Source organism: Mauremys reevesii, linkage group 2 (assembly GCF_016161935.1).
Source record: "Mauremys reevesii isolate NIE-2019 linkage group 2, ASM1616193v1, whole genome shotgun sequence".
Lineage (NCBI taxonomy): Eukaryota > Metazoa > Chordata > Testudines > Geoemydidae > Mauremys > Mauremys reevesii.
The window spans coordinates 203,651,544-203,674,445 of NC_052624.1; the positions used below are offsets into that span (position 1 = coordinate 203,651,544).

General features: G+C 38.8%; 1 protein-coding gene across 6 annotated transcripts in view; it reads left to right on the forward strand.

Moving 5' to 3' along the window:
* The window catches only part of DLGAP1 (DLG associated protein 1), a 593,928-nt gene that overhangs the window by 307,538 nt on the left and 263,488 nt on the right, over window positions 1-22,902 (forward strand). For 3 of the 6 annotated variants that reach the window (XM_039526427.1, XM_039526425.1, XM_039526428.1), the window contains one exon: window positions 11,526-11,653. The exons of the other annotated variants lie outside the window; for them this stretch is intronic. The gene's annotated coding sequence lies outside the window, so the exon portion shown is untranslated. The remainder of the gene's footprint in view (window positions 1-11,525; window positions 11,654-22,902) is intronic. 6 annotated transcript variants of the gene reach the window in all.

The following is a 22,902-nucleotide window of genomic DNA, read 5'->3' on the forward strand; positions in this document are numbered from 1 at the left end:
GTGCTCTGACCACAGGATTATCGTGTCAGTATTTGTCTTTCTTTTTGGCCCAATGACTATTTAAATGACTTCGGTACTTAGGAGCTGAGTCTCATTGAAAATAAAATAGTAAATTCCATTTTTAAAAGTGATTTAGGTATTAGGAAACGGAAACTCAAATGTAATGATGAAATTTAAAGCAAAAGTCTACAACTTTATGAACTTTTAACTTTATTTTTGTAATTTATTGCACATTCAGGTTTGATTTTCAGATTGAAAGTCCATGTGCATTTCTGTGGCTTTGTGCACACGGAACACTATATATTCATATGTAAATCAGGTCAGATAGGCAAACAACTATGTGCAGACTTTTGACTGAAATTCAGGCCCTCAGTAAAATGCACTGCATGACTATCTTAATCCTACCTTTAGAATTGCAACATTATATTATAGTGAGTTTTCTGTTTTATATCCCAAATCTGGAACTAAAAATAAACCTTCATTTCACAACTGCAAGGATTTTATTTTCAAATCTCTTGGGGTTCAAATTGACTTTTGGGGTTGAAAAATAAACATGATCACTTTCAGTCACTTTTGATACTTTACTACACCCTACTCTGGGGAAATTCTGTGCTACTGCACACGTGCGGAATTCATGTCCCCTGCAGATTCTTTTTTTCTCTGCAGAAAATACATTCTGCTGGAGAGGTGCTGCAGTTACACCTTTCTCCCACCAGGGAATGCTGTGGCACCAGAACAGAGAGCAGATGGCTCACTGGCAGTAGCAGCCAGAACAGCGTCCTGCCCACCAGTCCAAGTTAGGAGATACGGGATATGGGTTGGGGACAGACAGAGTGGGCACATGGGCTGCTGGGGGTGGGGGTCGTCACATGGACTGGGGTTCAGAAGGGCTAGTTGGGGGGACAGACTGGGGTAGAGGCTGAATGGGATGGGGGTACAGGGCCACATGGAGATGGCGAGCAGGGTGAGACTCAGTGGAGGTGCAGGGACATGGAGGAAAGGGGGTGCAGGGACATTTGGGTGCAGGGGCAGATGTGCCTGACTGAATGGGAGAGACTAGGGCCAGCCAGGGTCTGCATGGGGGAGGCTCCCCAACTCCCTAAAAATCCCTCCCCTCCAATAATAACTCGTTCCATACTTCTCCCACCCACACCCAACCACCTGCCAGGTTTACTCCCAGGCTCCTTCCCTCTTCATCAGCTCCTCCGTTACCCCAACTCCTCCCAAGCCTTTGCACTGCTCCTGAGGGGTGCAGGAAATACATTTCTGTATTGTAGTTTAAATGAATTATTACTCTGAGTTCTGTATTAATATGCTTGGTAAGGAATCTATTTGCCAAAAAACATTTCCTGAATCATTTTTGTTGTCTGTATTCCTACAGACATATTTGCTGGCAGGTATTAATAAATTACCAAAATAATTGAAACTGGTGTGATTAGACTGTATTGTTTTGACAAATAAAATTTGGAGAATTTTGTAAAATTTTTACTTTTTTTGGTGCAGAATCCCTGGCCATCACGTCTTGAGGGAATCCTCTCTCCGTCCCCCTCTCATTATCTTCATTCTCTTTTCTAGTTCCTTCTCTCTCTCTCCTGCAGCCCAAATCAGTCCCTTCTTCATAATCAAATAAAATCTCTAAGTACTTAATCCTTACCTGATACTACTGAGGACTCTTCCCAGGTATTCCTGTGCCAGGTCTGCTCTTGAAGTGCTTGTCTAATTAGCACTCTGCATATAGGTAGAGCGGGAAGTGGAAAGCTGATTAGACAAGAACTTGATTTCAGGAGAAGACCTGACTTAGGAAGAGTCAGCTTTTCATGCAGGAGGTCTTGCTACAGGCCTGTGGTAAGGAAAGGGAATTTGGGTGTTTAAAAGGTAGAGTACAAATATCTCATAAAATCAGGAGGCTTGCAGTTGAATTAGGGATATTGGCAAGGATGAGAGACATATCAGGTGAATGATGCAGTTTATTTTTCAAATGAACAGATGGCACCTGCAGGTTTTGATAACAAATTGTGTCCTGTGAATTCTTTGTTCATACTGCACCTGAATTATTGTACTAAATACTGTTTCAGCTTATGGTGTCTCGTTTCGTGATGAGACAAAATTCATTGTAGTATATTATCAACTTCTGTAAACGGGAGAATGAAAAGACTATATTACAAACCGGGTTCCTTACAATGATTAATTCTGAGTGGCAGTACAGACTGGATCAAGAAGTCTCTTGCCCATCCATTCCTGTTATTTCCTTGCATGAAACAGAAGCTTTGAGCAGTCATGCACATCTCATTAAGGGGTAGAAAAGCCACTATGACCTTGATTTTTTTTTTCTTTTCAGAGGTGCTCAGAACCCACAATTCAAATTGAAGTCAGTCAGTCAGAGCTGTGAAACTCAGCTCCTCTGAAAATCAGGCTCCAAAAGTGAAACACATTGATTTATTTCATCTTATGCTGCCTTTTGGCTAGATTTCAATATATTGTGGAAGTGGGTATGTATATAGATCATTGAATTTATGAACCATCAATAAAGCAGAAGTGCTTAATTGTTTGTAACACCAAGCCTCAAAGATTGAAGCACTGATAAAGAAATGAAAAAAAAAATACTACTAGAGGTTCAGCTCTTAGGAAAAAAGATGGCTCAGGGCTGATGGTGATTTATGGAAGAAAGTGGAGGAATATCAGTGATTGTTCTAAAATAATGTAGAATATTTCCTAACAACTGTTCTAATCATCACATATAAAACATCATTACAAATATAAATGATTACCAGAATATTGTATCTTTGTGAAACCAGGTACAAAAAAAAGCAGCTGACCTCATAATCTCTTTCTTTATTGAATACTGGTTTTAAAAAAAAGTAAAAATATTGCAAATGCCGTAGACAAGTTCAGTTTTAAAGCCCTTCACTTTGGTCTAACCCATTTGACAGTGATTTATTGTGTGAATAACTTTCAGTGGAGACTGCTATCTTAGTAATATTGTAGACCCAATAAATTATAAATGGCTTAAATACACCTCCCCGTTTACGGAAGAAAAATGTGCATATTAAGCTTTCTAGAGGATTAGAAACCTAATTAAATCAGATCAGAATGCTTCCAAGTGTGATATCTCTCTCACCTCTGTCAATACTGTAATTTGTTTATCAACAGAAACGTAGAAGTAGTGATAGCAATAGAAGTTCTTAGAAGAAGACAACAGGTTAATATATTTTTCTGTGTTAATTCAGTCTGCTTGATTTTTACTGAAGAACCCAGAAGTCCAGTAATTTAAGCAGAGGATTTAAAGTCAGGTCTCCAGGGTTCTATCCCAGCACTACCGCTGATTCACATTGGTCCATATTTACAGGGATATTTAGATGCTTAAAAATGCAGATAGGAAGTTAGGTACCTAAGTACCATTTAAGTCAGTCTTTCTGTATCTTTAGATGCTTAAATATCATTGTAAATCTGGCCTGTTCTGACTTCGTGAGAGGAGTGTAAGGGAGTGAGGTGCCCAAATCCTACTGACTTCCAAAGCTGCCTTCCTTTGACAATCACAGCCTAAAACTCTCTCTTTTCAATTTGCTAATCTGAAAACTAGCTATAATACAATCCTGGAGCCTTAAACTTCCACCTGTCATGCAGGAATTCAGTGTTGTTAAATGGAAATCACTCCATGAGATAGGAGAGTAAAAACCTCCAATTCTATATTCTCTGTTTGAAAGAGATGTTGTGGAGTTCAACATTTTTAAACTGTTGTGAGATCCTTCGATGAAAAGTACCCTGTAAGTGTAAATTATTATTAACCTTGCCTGTTATATATGGTGATAGAAATTAAACTACCATGTGGTATTTTTCACAGAAGTGAAGGCCATTTTTTTCCAGCAGAAGAAGTAGCTAGTAATGTAATTCACACTTCCAGAGAAGGATAATGGCAGCAATATAATCCTCATTTGGAAAAGCTCTGAGGCTCTGGATAGGATAGTGATTATAATGAGTAAGACTGTCCATCTGTAACAATGGAAAGTTTATAAGTTGAAATAGCTCTGTCAAATTTAGAGGTAACTTAAACTCTCTATTTAATGGCTCTGATAGTATGTGAAATAGAAAATGCATATTGCAGTTTTACTGTGTATAATTCAAAGGAAGAAGAGCAGACTAGAAAAACACCAAGATATCTAACAGGAATTCTGAGAGGTGCGGTCGAAATCCATTTGCTTAGGTATACAAAGAAGGATTTATCTGCCACCGATGTGGAGCAGCACAATAATAATTTAGAATACTGTATATTGACTAGGTATTCAGGATGTTTACTGTTGGTTTAGTTTAATAGTGTGCTATAAGGAAAAAGCAGGTAGGAAGGAAACAGTGGCTCCAGATAAGTCACTTCTTGGTGCATGCTTAAGAGTTGCTGTAAGAGACAGTGCCTGACTATTAGATGTGAAGACGTTACCTCCTAGCTCCAGCTGTCTTACCACACTGCCTTGATCTAGAAGCCAAAAGTTCAGGAACTTACAAGAATAAATGCATTCTGGCTGGGGTAAAAGAACTCCCACTCCCTCTCTCTCTCTTCGGAGATTGGGAAGCTGTTTAGACAGACACAGGCACCCACTGGAGTGTTGGAAGAAGCTCAGCCTGCCAAGGCTACCGTTAAAGGATGGTATAACCCTTTGGGTAAGATAGACATGCTTGTTGTTTTAAAATATTTTTTCTCTTTGTTCCTACTGTTGAAATTAATATTTTTATGACACTCCCCAGGATATACAGGGTTGTGTGGCACCTCACTATTACCTGCCCTTAGCGTGAAGCAGCCTTGGCTGTTCCAACTATGGATCAGCTCCCTGAATCCAGCAACCTCTCCAACACAAGCAGTACCTTCCAGAGCTCAGCGTCTCTATAAGGGTAGCAATAGGCACACACCAACCACCAAGGTCTCAGGGTGTTCCCTGCCGTATTCAGCCCCCTTATCTGCTGAACGCTCAAAGAATTACAAGGTCTATTGTTACCAAACAGACAGTATACACACCAGCTTATAAGATTCAATTCAGGACCAGCACTTTGCTTAACAGCACAGCACTGAGATAAACTTCTTATTGTTTCCACTATAAATATATCATCCAAGACTAGAGATTCAGGAGATAGTGAGTAAGGATGTTGGAAACAAATGCTTACATATAAAACAAAATAATAATATGCTTTCTAGAGACTAAACTTAACTAATAGGTTAACCACCTGTCAAAAGAAACTTCTCACCCAAAGTCCTTTTCGGCATTTTCAACCAAGATTGTCTGAGACCCTGTTTTCATGAATGTAAATGCATTGTCCATTTACTTCCTAGGTGCAGGATGACAGGGTGTCTTTTTTGCCTTCCAGAAATACACCTGAAGTTTACTGTCTTTACTCATAGACAGGAGAATCTCTTGTGGCATGTTTTTTCCTGTGTGCCCCTTTCCCCTTGATTCCATATCTTTGTTAATATTTGCCTTTGTATGCAAATGGGTATCCATTGTGTTAGCTTACAATGCTTAGTTTACATCCCCAGAAAGAGAGAGGTGAATAAACATCTGTTGTGTGACAAAACCTGTTTTTCACCTCTGGTGGTGAGTAGTAGTACCTTGATTCGGACTCTAAGAACATACCGTATTTTCAGTATATATACATAACTCCCTATGTAGTATCTGTACATACATTTCACAATGATAATTATAACCAGTGTGACATTGGCTTTCATGTGGGACCTTGCATGACCATAGGTGCTAGAACTAGGGGCGCACTGGGGGTGCTGCAGCACCCTCTGGCTTGAAGTGGTTTCCATCATATATGGGGTTTACAGTTTGATTCAATGGCTCTGAGCTCCCTCACTATACAAATTGTTCCAGCACCTCTGCACATAACATTCTTTGGTGACCCAAAATATTCATACCAGAATCTGGATATTCCTGTAACCCTCTTGCCAGTTCATGTTAAGAGGTTCTTGGATCACCACTCTGGTTTAAAGAAGACTGCTTGGTCACTGTGTTAACCACTGGTCACAGACTCATGGAAGGAAGGACCACAAATGCCCAAACTCAGCTAAACACACTGGGTAAGCCTGTTTGATACACAGGGTTCTGTAGCGCAAGGCTCAGTCTAAAGATATCTTTACACTTGGAGCTGGGGGTGTGATTCCCAGCTCACAGAAATGCTTGCTCTAGCTAGCACGCTAAAAATAGTATAGCCACAGTAGCATAGGCAGTGGTGTGCAGTGGGAGGGGCTAGCAGCTGCAAGTACAAACCCATCTGGACCATAAGGGTAAGTACTCGGGCGGCTAGCCCCTCTCGCCGTTGCCCAGGCTACTTTGACTGCACTACTATTTTTAGCATGCTAGCTTGATGAGATCTAGTGTGAGTATTTCTCCTCAAACGGGGAATCATAACCTTAGCTTATAGTGTAGGCATCCTCTTAAACTAAGGGAATTGCAGAATTCTACCCCAAGGGAAGTAAAGTCATGAGACCTGACACTCGAGGGATCAGAAAGGGAGCAGAGGTGCAGCTAACCCTGTAACTGTGCAAGTGTCATCCTCGTAAAGTATTATCCACTTTTATGCCAGAGATATGACAGTGCCTAGCAAAAGGTTCAATATAGTGTAAGTGGGAGAGAAAGAGGAAAAAGCCAGCAGGCACATCTGATGTGGGGAATAGATCAGAGATTTTGTTATTTTAAATGTATCCTCTAGGGATGGCTACCACTTAAGTTTTAGCTTGAAACGTAAGTCTATATCATATATTTTTTATTATATTAAACAAAATTCCCATTCAGATACACTGAAGGCATTCTTCTTTTTTCCTCAAGAAAAGCACATGTAGTTGGTCCTGACACCAGATTTCATGAACAATATAAATCATTATCCTTACATAAAAAGGCCCTCTGTTTAGGCCAACCTAACTGGATCTATCTTTCCTAACAACTTTTAATCTGGCTGTTCATGTGACAATAGTGAAATAATTGTTATCAGAACAAAGGATAACAGTGGCTGTCTACACAGCAAAGAAAAGCCCACTGCTGGCCCGAGCCCACCCACTTGGGGTCACGGGACTTGGACTGCAGGGATATTTCATTGCTGTGTAGACTTCTGGGCTCGGGCTGCCACCTGGGCCCTTGCATCCTGCACAGTGGGAGATTCCCAGAGGTCGGGCTCCAGCCGAAGCCCAGAAGTCTACACAGCAATGAAACAACACCTCAGCCCCAGCCCTCCAAGTCTGAGTCGGCTGGCATGGGGGAGCCATGAGCTTTTCTTAGCTGTATCAGTGCACATATTTAACCAAAAACAGTATCGCCTACATGAGCCAGTTTTATTTGTCATGTTCAGATTTACCACCTACTGTAATATGAATTACTGTGCATCTTTCAGCCTGTAACCTCAGGATTGTTTGTAATAGCCGCTGGGAACTGGGTCAGTTTGCTGACTTCTACTGTTTACTACTAATGACAAGTCTGCTCCATTTCAAGTGTGCAGAAAAGCTCCTATACTTCATTCTACTGCCTGTTGCAGGATGTTCATTTAACTGTATGATTTAAAATGAAGAACATTTGGCTAATTAGCAGGCAGCTGTTCACTTACGTGAATGACTCATACAGAGATCTTTATGGTGCATAACTATTTTTCAAGCCTGTAGAAACTTAAAAAGAAAAATGAAGACAGAAAAGGAGATGTTTTTGCTACTGTGTCCATGAAAAATGTTGAAGACTGAACCCTGTTCTTATTTAACAGTTTATCTTTCAAAACTGAATGATAAGTAGGTAAATCTGAATCTTAACAAGTATTTCTTAGAGAATAATAATGTAATGTAGCACTGCAAAAGAAATTGCTCCATTTTGCATATACTTTATTTCATATAGAATGACTGATTTGCAACCAATTAAAACATGAGGTGGCATAAAATGTACTGTAGTTGGGACCTTAGCTGAGGATCAAAGGAGTCATCTTTTCTTCTTATGAGATGCTATATAAATATATTTCAAATGCAAAAAGAAAAAATAGAGAAACATTTTAATCTGCCTTCTACAGTGCATAGATTCCATTTAGAAATACCATTATTGCAAGATTTCAGAAGTATCATATTCATATAATTATAAGAGCCAATCCTCAGCTGGTGTAAATCAACTATACTAATTTATATCAACTAGGATTTGGACCTTGAGTCTGTTATGGATGATATAGACAGTAGTGTTTGGAATTGTAAATTTATGGGATTCTTTCACTGAATCTATGTTGCCCCATATTTTGGTGCATTTATTTTGGTTATTTGTTAGCTAGCTGAGCACTGCAAGGCATCTTCTAGGTTTCCTTTAACCCACTCTGCTGTCCCTAGTTGTGAAACAGACAAAATGTGTCTCTCCTGCTCTCAGGTACTGCTCATCAGTTCTTACTCACTCTCTCCTGCCTAGATTAGAACAAACTCTTCTGGGTGTTAGATTAGTGGCCTGTACCTGTGATACATAGACTATAAACATAACAGGGAAATATATTCAGCTCAAAGGAGAAAATTGAAGAGGAATATTTTTGTTGCTTTTGTTCTCTCTGTTTCTTTCTCTTCAATTCTGTCTCTTCACATATTTGAAATTGTGTAGTGCAAACAGTGCCTGCTGCTTTAAGATTTGCAGAACCTTTAGTGCCACTTTGTGCAAAGTAGCACTCTAGAGGATTAGGCAGCTGAGCAGTTCTCTTTAATTCTGCACTCATATTCAAGAATCCTGCTTTTCAACTCGCTTTTAGAATATTTCTAAAAGCTGTTGTTTAAAATATGTAACCTTTAAATGCTTCAAGCGCTACAACAGCTGTTTCCAGTAAGTGTCTGAAAGGACCCAGGCTTCTCTTACATGTAAATAAGGTAAATTTATGTTCAGAAGAAATTACATGGATACATTCTACCACTGCCTGCTATTTTTCTACTTCATCGGTGTAGAGAGCAGATAAGGGCTTTTCTGTTAAATAATCAGAACACAATTTAACGTCTTAAAAATACCCTTGAATGGAAGGAGAGCAGAGTCAGTTGTTGTTAGATAATGTTCAGATGCTTAAACAGAAATACTGAGGTGAATTGGTGTCTTGTCACTAAGAGAAAAACTATGCACTGATGGACATGAGAAGACCTAGTACAGTTTATAAGGTTATTCATAAAGAATAACTTTGGGCTAGATTTTCAGTTCAGCAGAGGATGGGACCCATCAATGGACTGTAACCGGTTCCCAATTCTCTGCCTGATCTTGGAACGAGTGTAGGTTAAAGACTGTGGGGCTGCTGTAAATTGTGCCAGCTGTAAATGCTTTCCAACGGACCATCTGGGGATGGCAAAGGGACATCACACTCCAGCCACACCTCTGTAGGCCTCTATTCCAGTGGCCATTGCATGGTCATGTACAAACCAGCTGTAAACTCACAGGGAGTTCCCTTAGACCAGGAGATTGCCTCCTAGAGAGATGTGTACGGTTTCCATTCTTTTACATTGCCTGAACTACGTGAGAGAGTGAAGTGGGGCTGTGAATTTGGCCCTGTATTATTGTTTTGTTTTTTTAAGTGCTTTCAACTTATAGGCTGAGCAAAGAGAATAGAAAATCAAGTTCAGTGAAATAAACACACACACTTTTAAAAATATTATTTGAATTTAACTGGAATTGTCAGGTGAAATGTCAGTTCTTTTCAGCGTAAATTGCACTCCTTGTTCATATAGTACAATAGGTTATAGCTTCAGAGGTGAACTGAACATGTATGCATTAGAAATCCATGTGCTTTAAAGGAAAAATAAATAAATAGACCAGGAGTGGGGAAAGTGAGAGAAAAGAACTGTTGTCCTAGGTTAAGTGTTATGCTTTGTTCTATTTTGAACATATTCCTGCTCCTATTGGAGTCAATGGGAATTTTGACTGAAATGGGAACAAGAGCAAGCTCTTTATCTATTTTTTTAAAATCTGTTCACACTTTACTGTAGATCTGTATGCTGTGCAGTTCTCTGAATCATGAGTAAACTACACTTGAGATGGTCACATCATGTGGTGCTTGTCCTGCTACTTAAAACCCAAAAGATCATCCTTATAACACCCTTCTGCATGTATTTTATATTTAATTTCATATTTTCTGCAATGCTCTTGGAGAAAAATGTTACAATATGCATTTAAAAATAGAGATAACAGGCTGGTTTGGGAAAATGGGTACATCCGCAAACATGGAGCGATATAGAGGTTTGTTACTACTTGATTGCCTAGGAGTACACATTGTCTACCTACACACTGGCCTAATTCTCTCATATTTGGTTTGATTCCCCATTTTACAGATCCAGTCACTGTATCAGGCCGTGTCATGCTTAGTTACCCTAGGCCTATAGACAAATTACCCTGATAATCAAAATAAAAGGGAAAAAGGCCACGAGAGGTTGAAAAAATATTGGTGGAAAGTCTGTCCTGTATTTAGAATATAAACATATATTCTATATCAGCAAGATTTCACCAGCATAAAAAAATGGATAACCAAGCTAAAGGACAATTGCAGCTACATGTAAAATACAAAACTGAATTTTTCCCAGCATATAGTAGCTGTCCATCTCCAGCTAATAGTAGTTGATTTAGAGAATTGCTCCAGGTGAAACAGTATTCAAATTGGTAGGTACAGGAATAAAATATTTTAATTAGAATATGTTTACGTGAGTTGCTGGATCTAATTAATCTTTTTTTCCTTAACACTTCATGTAGGCTCCATCACTCTCTGGAGCATGCCAGCAGTAGAGGATTTCCTCTGGCACATTATAGCGCATCTTGTCAATTTGTAAAGAGAACAAAACTCTCTGTACTAAGAAAAAAGAGGAAGTTGTCAGACAGACAATTTGGCTAAAATCACTCTATAACTATATTTCACCCAGATAGCAAACAGTAACAAGATACTTAAAGTATCCAAATTACAAAGCAACTGGAAGTTCTACATACCCCCTATGGAATACTATACCAGCAAACTACTAAGCAGAATAAATAGGGGAAGTAAAATAATTCTTCTGATCTGCAATGAAAATAATACATTTTATAAAGGTGTCTCCTGCTCTTGTTGTAGCGTCAAAGGAATTAAGAGCAGCCAAAGAACGCAAATACAGCACAGGAATTCTAAGGGAGTTAAAAAGAATTTTGAACACTGTATTTGCATTGCACATCAGTCTCCTAAAGTGTCATCTCAATAAGGATGTAGAGTGAATAAACATCTATATAGACGGAGTTAGCTTTTTATTATTATTTATTTTTGTAAATATCATCTCTTTGTAGTGTCTATGTGAGTGTGTAATACATATACTGTGTTAATATAGTCTTTCAGAAATGTGAATTTACTAATTCTAAGGAGTGTCCTTGAGCCTTGAAATTGTCTATCAACCAGGCCAGCATGGGCAATGGCAGTACAAATTCCCCACGATGCCTTGCTGACGTGCCTTAAACGTGCCAAGAAATTTGTCAGCTGAGGTGGTGGCTTTCCGATGTGAACCTCTCTGCTGTAACCAGACTAAAGACCACTGTGCTCATTTTACATAGGCCAGAGATGATCAGCTTTGTCTCTACAAAATTTGGCAGAATTTGAAATGATAAAGAGGTGAGAGGTTCTACAACATACTGCTTTTTCCTTAAACATCTCCTCTGTTTTCCTGGGACGTGAATAAAATGTAAGTATTTTTGTTTTCTGCTATCAGTTTAATTGGGGTCATAAAAGCTAAAACTCAATTATTAGGAATAGTGTAATTGAATCTTGCTCAGCTAAACATTGCTCATTTAAAAAGAGAATATATTACTAACTGACCAATGCCTTGCATGGGTAAAACACTGAGTGAAAACACCAGTCTCCCAACAATTCTTTAAAATGTGTGTAGCTAAACTGATCTTTCAGGTGGATGACAGGGACTGACTTGTGATACTGATGGAAAAGTGTATTTGTGGTCTGCAAACCTATCCCAATCGTGAATTGTAGTACTCAGTCTTAAAATCTTTTCAATGTTGACTTAAATGACTAGGTAACATTCCCTCACAATTGACAGTATTTTTGAATTAGTTATCTGAGTCATTGAAATGTTTTTTAACAATGACCACTCTATATCCTTCAGAGGTACCAGCTGATACTTATCAGACACATTAATAAATGTTGCCAACTTCCTGACATGGACTATTATTACTGGAAATGTTTAAATCTCTAAGATTTAATATTGAATAAGGTCTTAATAATCCAAACCATAATCTTCTATTAATAATTTCTGACAATGGGTATTAGTAATCGTTTTCTTAGAGGTTCAGAGCATAAAACATCCAGAAGAGAGAGAATATTATTTTTCCATCTTAGCTAATTATGTTCAATTAACCTGCCTGTTTTTCTGTGTAACATGGGAATTCATTCACTGAGCTGGCCACGTAGAGTGTTTGGGTAGAGCCCTCTCAGTTCACTTTGCATTATTAATGAAAATAGATTGGATTTTGGAAAGAGAGCATCTTGAACTATGGAGACTGAGTACCTCTTCAGTTGATACCTGATAAAATGTATGTAATGTTTTTTCATCATGTAAACTTGTATTTGAAGGAAAATTCCTCTTCTGGTTCATTATTTTAGCCTTCTGTAGGAGGCATGATGATGATTACTGTTCAACTTCGCAACTGACATTGCTGCTATTTTTGTTGAAAATCATATTCACGCTTACTCACGCAAAATCAAAGAGGAAGATGATAAATTTAACAGGAAAAACAAGGATATGTTTGAGATAAGGAAAAATCAGTGGCTTCTGGTCTCATAGATGGTATAAAATATAATTACTTCACTTCTGGATTTGAATCCAGACAAATGATGTATAATCAGATGTAACCCAGGGATCTAGATATGTGGAACATAAGATTAGAAAATGGCTAACCTGGTTGATTGGGAAAGAAAAGAATGAAAATTATTTGACCAATTATTGGGGAAATGAGCTGTAAAAAACTGCTTTAAAAGTAAACCTGACATTCTAAAAATATAAATTACCTAAATGCATGTAAATTAAAATCAGGAAATGATGCTTGCAAGTTGCATGGTTTGATCACAAAAGTCATAGCTCCTATGACTTTAATCATACAGTTGTGATGAGAATAAGAGAGGTGTCTAACAAACTGGGTTCTCATAGTTAAAACTTAAAAACAAATTAAAGACTCAGATCTGAAATAGTCCTAAGTAAAATGGGAGATGAGCTCTGGGTCTCTTATCCAAGGGACATGTGGTGGAGTTTGAGGGCAGGGGGTTGATAAAATACGTATTTTAAGAAAGATCAGATCTGGGCCCATGATTTTCCATTATCCTCCCCCACAATTTCATTATTTTCATTACTATTGCATGCTGGTAGACCTTTGGTTCCAAAACCCACAAGCCTCTGTCACTTGAGTTAGAGGGAAATCTCTGTTAATTATAGTATTATTAAGGCTTATTATTAATAAAGTTAGTTACTCGGTAATAAGGCTTATTAAGTTTATTCTTAATATTATAAAACAGTGTAAGACAAGCAGTAAAGAGCAACATAGTCACTAACATTGGTGCAGGTCAGACATTTTAAGCAATAAAGGTAGGCTTGGAAGGATTAGATTTTTATAAATAAATATTGATTTCACAAACAGTCCCATCAATAATAGTTGAAATTTACAGACAGGCAAAGTAAGAAAAATGCTACTTGAAAACACATTAGAGTTTGATTTAAGAATATTTACTTTGCATATTTTGATGGGATGTTGACAATTTGTGTTTTAATAGTTATAAAGCTTTAATGCCAGGACACATTGAGATTCTAAAAGTTAAATAATTGTCTGACACCACCTCCCCATTGCCTGACCATCCCCCCCATAGTTTCCCACAACTGCAAAAATTTAAATAAATAAAAATAGAAAAAAATGCCCCCATAATTTTACACAATTGAAAATTAGCATCAATATCCGTTCAAATTATAAAAAATAAAAACTGAATTCTGCCAAACCTAAATAAAGGCAGCAGTACATATACACAGTGCATTATGTCAGCTTTAAATGTGTTACCCATTCTAATGAACTGAATCTTTTGAATACATGTAATCTACATGACAGTCTCAACACAGTAAAAAACACTTTTAGGAAGAGGTGTTAAATCTCTGCCAAAACTCTGCATAGATGGAAAACAGGTTTAGTTGACCCATTCAAGAAATTTTGCAAAACATTTACAGCTTTGCTAATGCACCCTACATTTAGACTGCATAATTTCTCGTTAATAAAAAGAATTTCTAAGAATCCATTTCAACAATGCTAATTACCTATAGAGAATCCTACTAAATGTAGACCACAGAGTTAAATTTAGCTGGGTTTACACCGATGACAAGGCTTTGGGAGCAGAAAAGGATCCAAAGGAAGGTTGCTGCAGTAGAAAGCAGCTGCAGTTTCCCATCTCTGAGAGAGGGGTTATAGATGTCCAGCTGTTGAGCACTGCCCAGAAATTGCTAGATTGGCCAGGAAGAGTGAGATGGCCAAAGTGAATCAACTCATCCTTTCAGTATCATTATTTAGTGGGGCTACTTTAGAAGTTTGACAGTAACCTAAAACTGCTCTCCCCTGCTGAGAAAACTCAAACAGTAGATAGTGGCAACACTGCCACCTGCTCCCTGCTAGGATCAATCCCACTGAGTGAGCAGGTGTACGGAGGTGCAACGGCTCTTCTCTGCATCAGCTTGAGTGAAGCTGACCTACAGATTTTTTTATTATTATTTGTATTTGACATGATCTTCAAGATACTGACTAAAGTTCTGCAAAATGATTTTAAAAAAACCTATAAAGCATATAATTCACCTTAACCACATGATTCTAAAGCCGAATCTGTGTCAATTTCCATTGATAAATGTCCTTAAACACAATGGTCTGAGTTGTTAAAGTGGTGCAGAAGGATTTAGCTGTCTGATCCCCCCGTCGTTGAATAATAATTGAATGGCTATATTTCTCTCCCTCTTTCCTATACCTCTGCACTGTATCTCCCATTCCGAAGATGGAAAAATTACACCTATAGATTTACATTATACCATTCCATTGCAACATCACTTGATTCAGGAAAATCTGTTGATTTGGTGGACTAGGTATATTGAATGTATTCTTCATGCTAAGTAAACTTTTACCAGTGACATTAACATCAGAAACTGGAACATAGTATTTGCCTTGATGCATCAGACAGTTGTCCATAAAGTATGAGAAGCTGGTTCTAGCTGTATCCATTATCTGATATCTCAGATGGATTATAAAAAGTGCACCAGGTTGTCAGCTTACATCTCAAAGCCCAAGTTTTAATTTGGTTGTAATATTCTGCCCTTTTTAAAAAAAAAGTAGCCACACTATTTGACTTAGCCTCCTGAAATGTTTATTTCTACAGATTGTCTCATTTTATTTATTCTAAGTTTTGCTGCCATTGAATTTGTTAGGGGGCTTATTCCTTCACCCTCTCACTTCCCTGGTCCTTCTCGCATGAACAGAGAGCAACAATACCCGAAGTCCAAAGGCGCAAACAATTCAATGTTTATTGGGGTGAACTTCCAGCAAGCATGATTCCAGTTTCCTTCCTTAGTGTCCCCCTTCCCAGCTCTGACACCACAGAGCCTTGCCTGTGTCCCTGTTCCTGTTCCCATCTTTCCCTTTAGCAAGGCATGATTTAATTCCCCCATCCCCAGACCCTGTTCCCATTCCCCCACCACACTTCCTGATTGACTTCAGACTATATAGCAAAACCTGAGTTTTGCTTAGCTATTCCTTAACCAATCATTTTACTGAAATTTAATTAACCAATCCTAACATACTGTAACATGGTTATTTAACCAATTATACCCCACCACCTTAATTGGTTTATACTCAACAAAATTAATTATACAGCAGACAGAAACAATCACAGAACCAGACAGAGACCATGGAAATAAACATACAAAACAATACAAAAGTGAGGATTTCACAACTACATCTATACAGACATAAGGGTTTTCCAGCTGTGTCTATTGATAAGTTAGTTCTTGCCAGACAGGATGCTATTAAACTAAGTTTCCTTTTACATCTTCTAGGCTCTACCCTTCCTCTGGAGGTGATAGAAATATCAGGGCAGGATTGTATTCCTAATAGCCCAATAGCACCTTATTTCAATTTGACTAGTTTGGAATGTGAGGATGTGACCATACACTTCCCAGCTTATGGCTGCCTAACTACATCTTAGCTGAAGGCCATAGCCTGTCACAGTAAGAGAAGGCCATGACACAGACAGTGATCTTTGATTCTTTCTTTTTATACCTCTATAACTAGCTAAGGGATAAGAATACACCTACATTCTTAAAGTATAGGCCTTTGCAGACAGGCCTGAATATCTATATCCTAACAGAATTACTGATCAGTTTTCACTAGAGATGGGCCCACATCATCAAAATTTGATCTGGACTTCAAATACCCAAATCTCAGGGGTTTAAATCTGTAGTATTGCTTCTGCCCAATAAAAATGGGGCCAGCAGCAAGAATTGGATCCAAATCAAGATTTAGATTCCAACACACTCTTATGCCTTCATGGCATGTATGTAATATTCGCTGTACTTTTCTGAGTGTGTCACACTCAAGTTATTTTCCTCTTTCCAAGCTGAATATTCCCAGTTTTTGCAATCTCTTGTTGAATAAGCTTCAGCCTTACCATGTCTTTAGACTTCTTCCTTGGACACCCGGAGGACTGAAACTGCTGGTCTTGGAAGAAGTTAAAAAGAGGTTATACTAATTGTCAGCAATGTGTAATACCTCCCTCTGAGCTGCAAAATTCCTTCTCCCCGTGGTGAGTTGCATAGGAGAATGATTTCAACGAAGGTTAGATTTTAGAACTACAGTAATTCTTGATTCAAGGGCACATGGTGAGAAGTGAGGTTTGAAACAGTCCTGAACAGGAACTGTTAAGAATACAAAATGAGCTCTTCAGAGATTCCATAACTTGAAATTGTGGATGAGTTACTTATTTTATAAGGCAGGGGAGGATTTTGATGACAAGCTGACCTTTCTGCTGAATAGGCCAAATTCCCACGCAGCCAGGATGTGCAGCAGAGAAGGTCATGAGTATTTTCAGCTAGATTGCGCCCTTAGGACATGTATACACATCTCATTCTTTGTTAGTCAGATTCTATGAACATGTGTTGTTATCCACAAACACCATTTCAAGAAGAAAAATACATATTTTAACTGAGAGAGAATACAAACCTTATAAGTATTTTTATGTAAAATAACACTCAGTGACAGACAAGTAAGTAGCCCTTGATGACTAAATTCACAACTCTCTCTAAAAATAACCGATAAACAGATGCATTTGGAGAACTTTACTAAGGCCTAACTGTTATATAGACTATATTATTTTATCATGTGTAAATTCAGGTGCTTCAGAGTTTTGTACGAGGCATGTATCTTAATGTTTCTGTGTTTATAATTGTTTGCTGAAGCTTTACAAGCAATGCTTCTAAAAGCAGCAGGCGAAACATGCAGGGATTGAACCAGGGGAATACAGAGTTGAAAGTACAGTATCAGTCTTTACAGCTTGAGATGGAGAACCAGGCTTTCTAGCTGTGGGCTGTAATTGCCATGCATCCTCTATGGATCAGGCACTGGATGGAGGGACAGGCAGAACACACTGACCATAGTTTACACATACACCCACTAGTGCACTTGAAATAGTTTTGTGGATGCATATTTTCCAGACCTGGCTGTTTTTGAAGACATTTGAAAACACCTTTGAAAGTACCAAGAAGAGAAGTCCTGTTAAGGTGTGATGGCCACTGACTTAAAGCAGTTCCTGCTTGGGGCCATAGCATGTGACTGACTTTCCTTTGTGTTGCATATGTTATCTGAGAATAGGGTGACCAGATGTCCTGATTTTATAGGGACAGTTCTGATTTTTGGGTCTCTTTCTTATATAGGCTCCTATTACCCCCCCCAGCCCCTGTCCCGATTTTTCACATTTGCTGTCTGGTCACCCTATCTGAGAAGGATGACATTCCTATTCATTTCAGAATTTAGATGGTGACAGTATTATCCCACCAGTGATTTTTTCTTAACTGAATTTTGATATGTCATATCTGCTGTCTGAGAAAGAAATACTTAAGGACCTGACTCAGTGCCCACTGAAGTCAGTTGGAAAGCTCGACATTGGATTAAATTGACTTCACAAAAGCAGAGATATAATCTCAGTCATGTGTTTTTCTTATAATGCTGTTAGAACAAACGTAAATTCACTTGAAACCTACAGAGCAGTGTAGCAGATAAAGCCCTTCTTGTATAGAATTTGGATATTTGTAGGCAAATAAGTTCTGTATCTTTCATTAGGTTTAGTAGCAGATATAAATGACTTTTGCTTTAACTTTTGAATAATAAATGCCACTCTCACTCTATCTGGTATTTCAACACTGCCATGGAGAAGTTGAGAAACTCTTACTGTATGAATTACAAATCCACATAAGTACCCATTACCCATTTGTCGTTGTTTGTTTGTTTTTTTCCAGAAAATCAGAACACAGTGATACGCTCACTACCACTCGAGTGGTGGTATTTTTAAAGAGACAGAACATGTTCACCATGGTGCCACGTCAGCCTGAATAATCTGTGTGGATTATGAGAATTATTTAAATGTTGAACATGGCAGTTATTAACTCTCTTCAAAAAAAATCACTTTGTTTTTCTTAATAAAAGTCAGTTTAACTAGATGGAGTATTTCAGTCTTATCAGTCTGAGGCAAGTCCAATTGATTCCCAGCCAAGCATAAGACTTAAGAGGAGGTTACCGTTCTTGCTAAATCAAGATGAGATCCCAGCCACTCAGATAAAATCAGAGAAAGCAAGTAAATGCTCCCTAAATCAAACCACCTTAGTGTAATAAGAAAAGCCAAAGAGGAGTTTGAAGAACGGCTAGCCAAAAACTCCAAAGGTAATAACAAAATGTTTTTTAAGTACATCAGAAGCAGGAAGCCTGCTAAACAACCAGTGGGGCCCCTTGACGATGAAAATACAAAAGGAGCGCTTAAAGATGATAAAGTCATTGCGGAGAAACTAAATGGATTCTTTGCTTCAGTCTTCACGGCTGAGGATGTTAGGGAGATTCCCAAACCTGAGCTGGCTTTTGTAGGTGACAAATCTGAGGAACTGTCACAGATTGAAGTGTCACTAGAGGAGGTTTTGGAATTAATTGATAAACTCAACATTAACAAGTCACCGGGACCAGATGGCATTCACCCAAGAGTTCTGAAAGAACTCAAATGTGAAGTTGTGGAACTATTAACCAAGGTTTGTAACCTGTCCTTTAAATCGGCTTCGGTACCCAATGACTGGAAGTTAGCTAATGTAACGCCAATATTTAAAAAGGGCTCTAGGGGTGATCCTGGCAATTACAGACCGGTAAGTCTAACGTCGGTACCGGGCAAATTAGTTGAAACAATAGTAAAGAATAAAATTGTCAGACACATAGAAAAACATAAACTCTTGAGCAATAGTCAACATGGTTTCTGTAAAGGGAAATCGTGTCTTACTAATCTATTAGAGTTCTTTGAAGAGGTCAACAAACATGTGGACAAGGGGGATCCGGTAGACATAGTGTACTTAGATTTCCAGAAAGCCTTTGACAAGGTCCCTCACCAAAGGCTCTTACGTAAATTAAACTGTCATGGGATAAAAGGAAAGGTCCTTTCATGGATTGAGAACTGGTTAAAGGACAGGGAACAAAGGGTAGGAATTAATGGTAAATTCTCAGAATGGAGAGGGGTAACTAGTGGTGTTCCCCAAGGGTCAGTCCTAGGACCAATCCTATTCAATTTATTCATAAATGATCTGGAGAAATGGGTAAACAGTGAGGTGGCAAAGTTTGCAGATGACACTAAACTACTCAAGATAGTTAAGACCAAAGCAGATTGTGAAGAACTTCAAAAGATCTCACAAAACTAAGTGATTGGGCAACAAAATGGCAAATGAAATTTAATGTGGATAAATGTAAAGTAATGCACATTGGAAAAAATAACCCCAACTATACATACAACATGATGGGAGCTAATTTAGCTACAACGAGTCAGGAAAAAGATCTTGGAGTTATCGTGGATAGTTCTCTGAAGATGTCCACGCAGTGTGCAGAGGCGGTCAAAAAAGCAAACAGGATGTTAGGAATAATTACAAGGGGATAGAGAATAAGACTGAGAATATATTAGTGCCCTTATATAAATCCATGGTACGCCCACATCTCGAATACTGTGTACAGATGTGGTCTCCTCACCTCAAAAGAGATATTCTAGCACTAGAAAAGGTTCAGAAAAGAGCAACTAAAATGATTAGGGGTTTAGAGAGGGTCCCATATGAGGAAAGATTAAAGAGGCTAGGACTCTTCAGTTTGGAAAAGAGGAGACTAAGGGGGGACATGATAGAGGTATATAAAATCATGAGTGATGTTGAGAAAGTGGATAAGGAAAAGTTATTTACTTATTCCCATAATACAAGAACTAGGGGTCACCAAATGAAATTAATAGGCAGCAGGTTTAAAACAAATAAAAGGAAGTTCTTCTTCACGCAGCGCACAGTCAACTTGTGGAACTCCTTACCTGAGGAGGTTGTGAAGGCTAGGACTATAACAATGTTTAAAAGGGGACTGGATAAATTCATGGTGGCTAAGTCCATAAATGGCTATTAGCCAGGATGGGTAAGAATGGTGTCCCTAGCCTCTGTTCGTCAGAGGGTGGAGATGGATGGCAGGAGAGAGATCACTTGATCATTGCCTGTTAGGTTCACTCCCTCAGGGGCACCTGGCATTGGCCACTGTCGGTAGACAGATACTGGGCTAGATGGACCTTTGGTCTGACCCGGTACAGCCTTTCTTATGTTCTTATGTTATGTTCACCTGTGTGCTAATATGCAAAAACTCACACCGTACCATGGTATAATGAGGGGAAAATCCTTCCTAGCACCTGAGAGACTACTGGTAGAAGCCAGAGCACACATGTCCAGCAGTAATAAAGAAATTGCAGCAATTAACAAAATCCCAGGGAAGTGAAAGCAGGAGCCTTTAAAGGCCACTCACCTCAGTTTCTTTATTGCTACTCGACACTACTAGACTGTGCTCTGGGTGCTACCAGCAGCCTGTCGGGGTAGGGAGGATTTTTCCCTCGTTGTAAATGTGCAACAGGGTTGTCACATTAAGGTAACCACTGGCTAACTGGGACATGGGGGAAGCAAGTCAGATGTGACACCAACCCTGCCTCGGCTGCATGAGGCCATCATAGGGAGGAGGGCTGTGATCAGTCAGGCCGACCAGGACACAAGAGTCTCCCGTGCTGGTTCAGTCAGCCCCCTTCTCCCCAACAAGCAAAGAGACTGCGTTCTAACATTTGGTGAATGTTGAGTTAGATACAAGAAGAAACGTTTGAGCTTTTAATACCCTGTTTAAGAACTAAAATGGCAAGATTTCTTTTTATTGTTACGCTGATTAAATTAATAATTTCAAAGATGCACCATTGTTTCATATGTACATTCCTTCAGGTTTTGCATAAGGTCAAGACTAGTACCTGCAGTGGACTTCTAATATGATGGGGGGGAAAGCTGTTAGAAAAATGTGTTTCAGCCTTGTAAATGTCCTCCGGTTCCATTTCGTGCCTTAAGATTCCACACAAGTTCAGGGCATATCCTGGTGGGTAACAAGTACTTGAAAGTGAAGGTTGCTTTTTGACAACTTGTCCAATTTGCAATCAGTTTCTCATTAGAAAGTGAAGAAAATAAAGCAACCTGTCCATCAGGCAGTTTTAACAGCAAGCTTGTCTCCAAATGCCATTAGGTGGCAACTGGATCGTTATTTCTGACTCCTATCTTTACACTCTGGATTTTCTGAAATGTGCATTTGGGATTTCCTTTTTTTTTTCTTCTCGTATTTGTTTATTTGTATAGGTTGCTTACACTGTCTGTTTTGTGTTCATCATAGTAACTAAATTGTTTGATAGAAAATCTTCTTTTGAAGTATTGATGTTCTCTCTTCAAGAAGCATTCTCTAAACATTTTTGCAAATTTCACATAGCTTAATTGTGCAAATGGGGGCTAATTTAAAAAATGTCTTTAAATGTCTTTTGGATGCACTTGTTATTAAAAATGCCTTAGTGATTTTACTAAGGGTATTAGCCCTGGTAGCATAGCCAAATTCAAATTGTGAGATTTTCTGCCTACCTAAATTCTCTTGGTAGAAATACTCATTCTGATGAGATATTCTTTATTTTCTAGAACTGTTGCATATTATCACTTTCAAAAAACAAAAATTAGACTAGGAAGCCAAATATTACAAACCCTCAAAAGTGTTCTTTTTACATTTTCAGTGAATCTTAAGGTCTTTTCTTATTTTTCTGAACCAGTTCACCCATCTCCATAATATATATTCAGCTTCCCAATACTGGTGCAATAGTTGCTATTGAGATGGGTCGATGCTTTCATTCCAATGCCCTATTCTAGTGTCTCTTAACTTTAACTTAGGGTATGTCTACGCTACGGGATTATTCTGATTTTTACATAAACCGGTTGTGTAAAACAGATTGTATAAAGTCGAGTGCACGCGGCCACACTAAGCACATTAATTCGGCGGTGTACGTCCATGTACCGAGGCTAGCGTCGATTTCCGGAGCATTGCCCTGTGGGTAGCTATCCCATAGTACCCGCAGTCTCCCCCGCCCATTGGAATTCTGGGTTGAGATCCCAATGCATGATGGGGCAAAAACAGTGTCGCGGGTGATTCTGGGTAAATGTCGTCACTCAATCCTTCCTCTGTGAAAGCAACGGCAGACAATCATTTCGCGCCCTGGATTGCCCTGACAGATGCCATAGCATGGCAACCATGGAGCCTGTTTTGCCTTTTGTCACTGTCACCGTATGCGTACTGGATGCTGCTG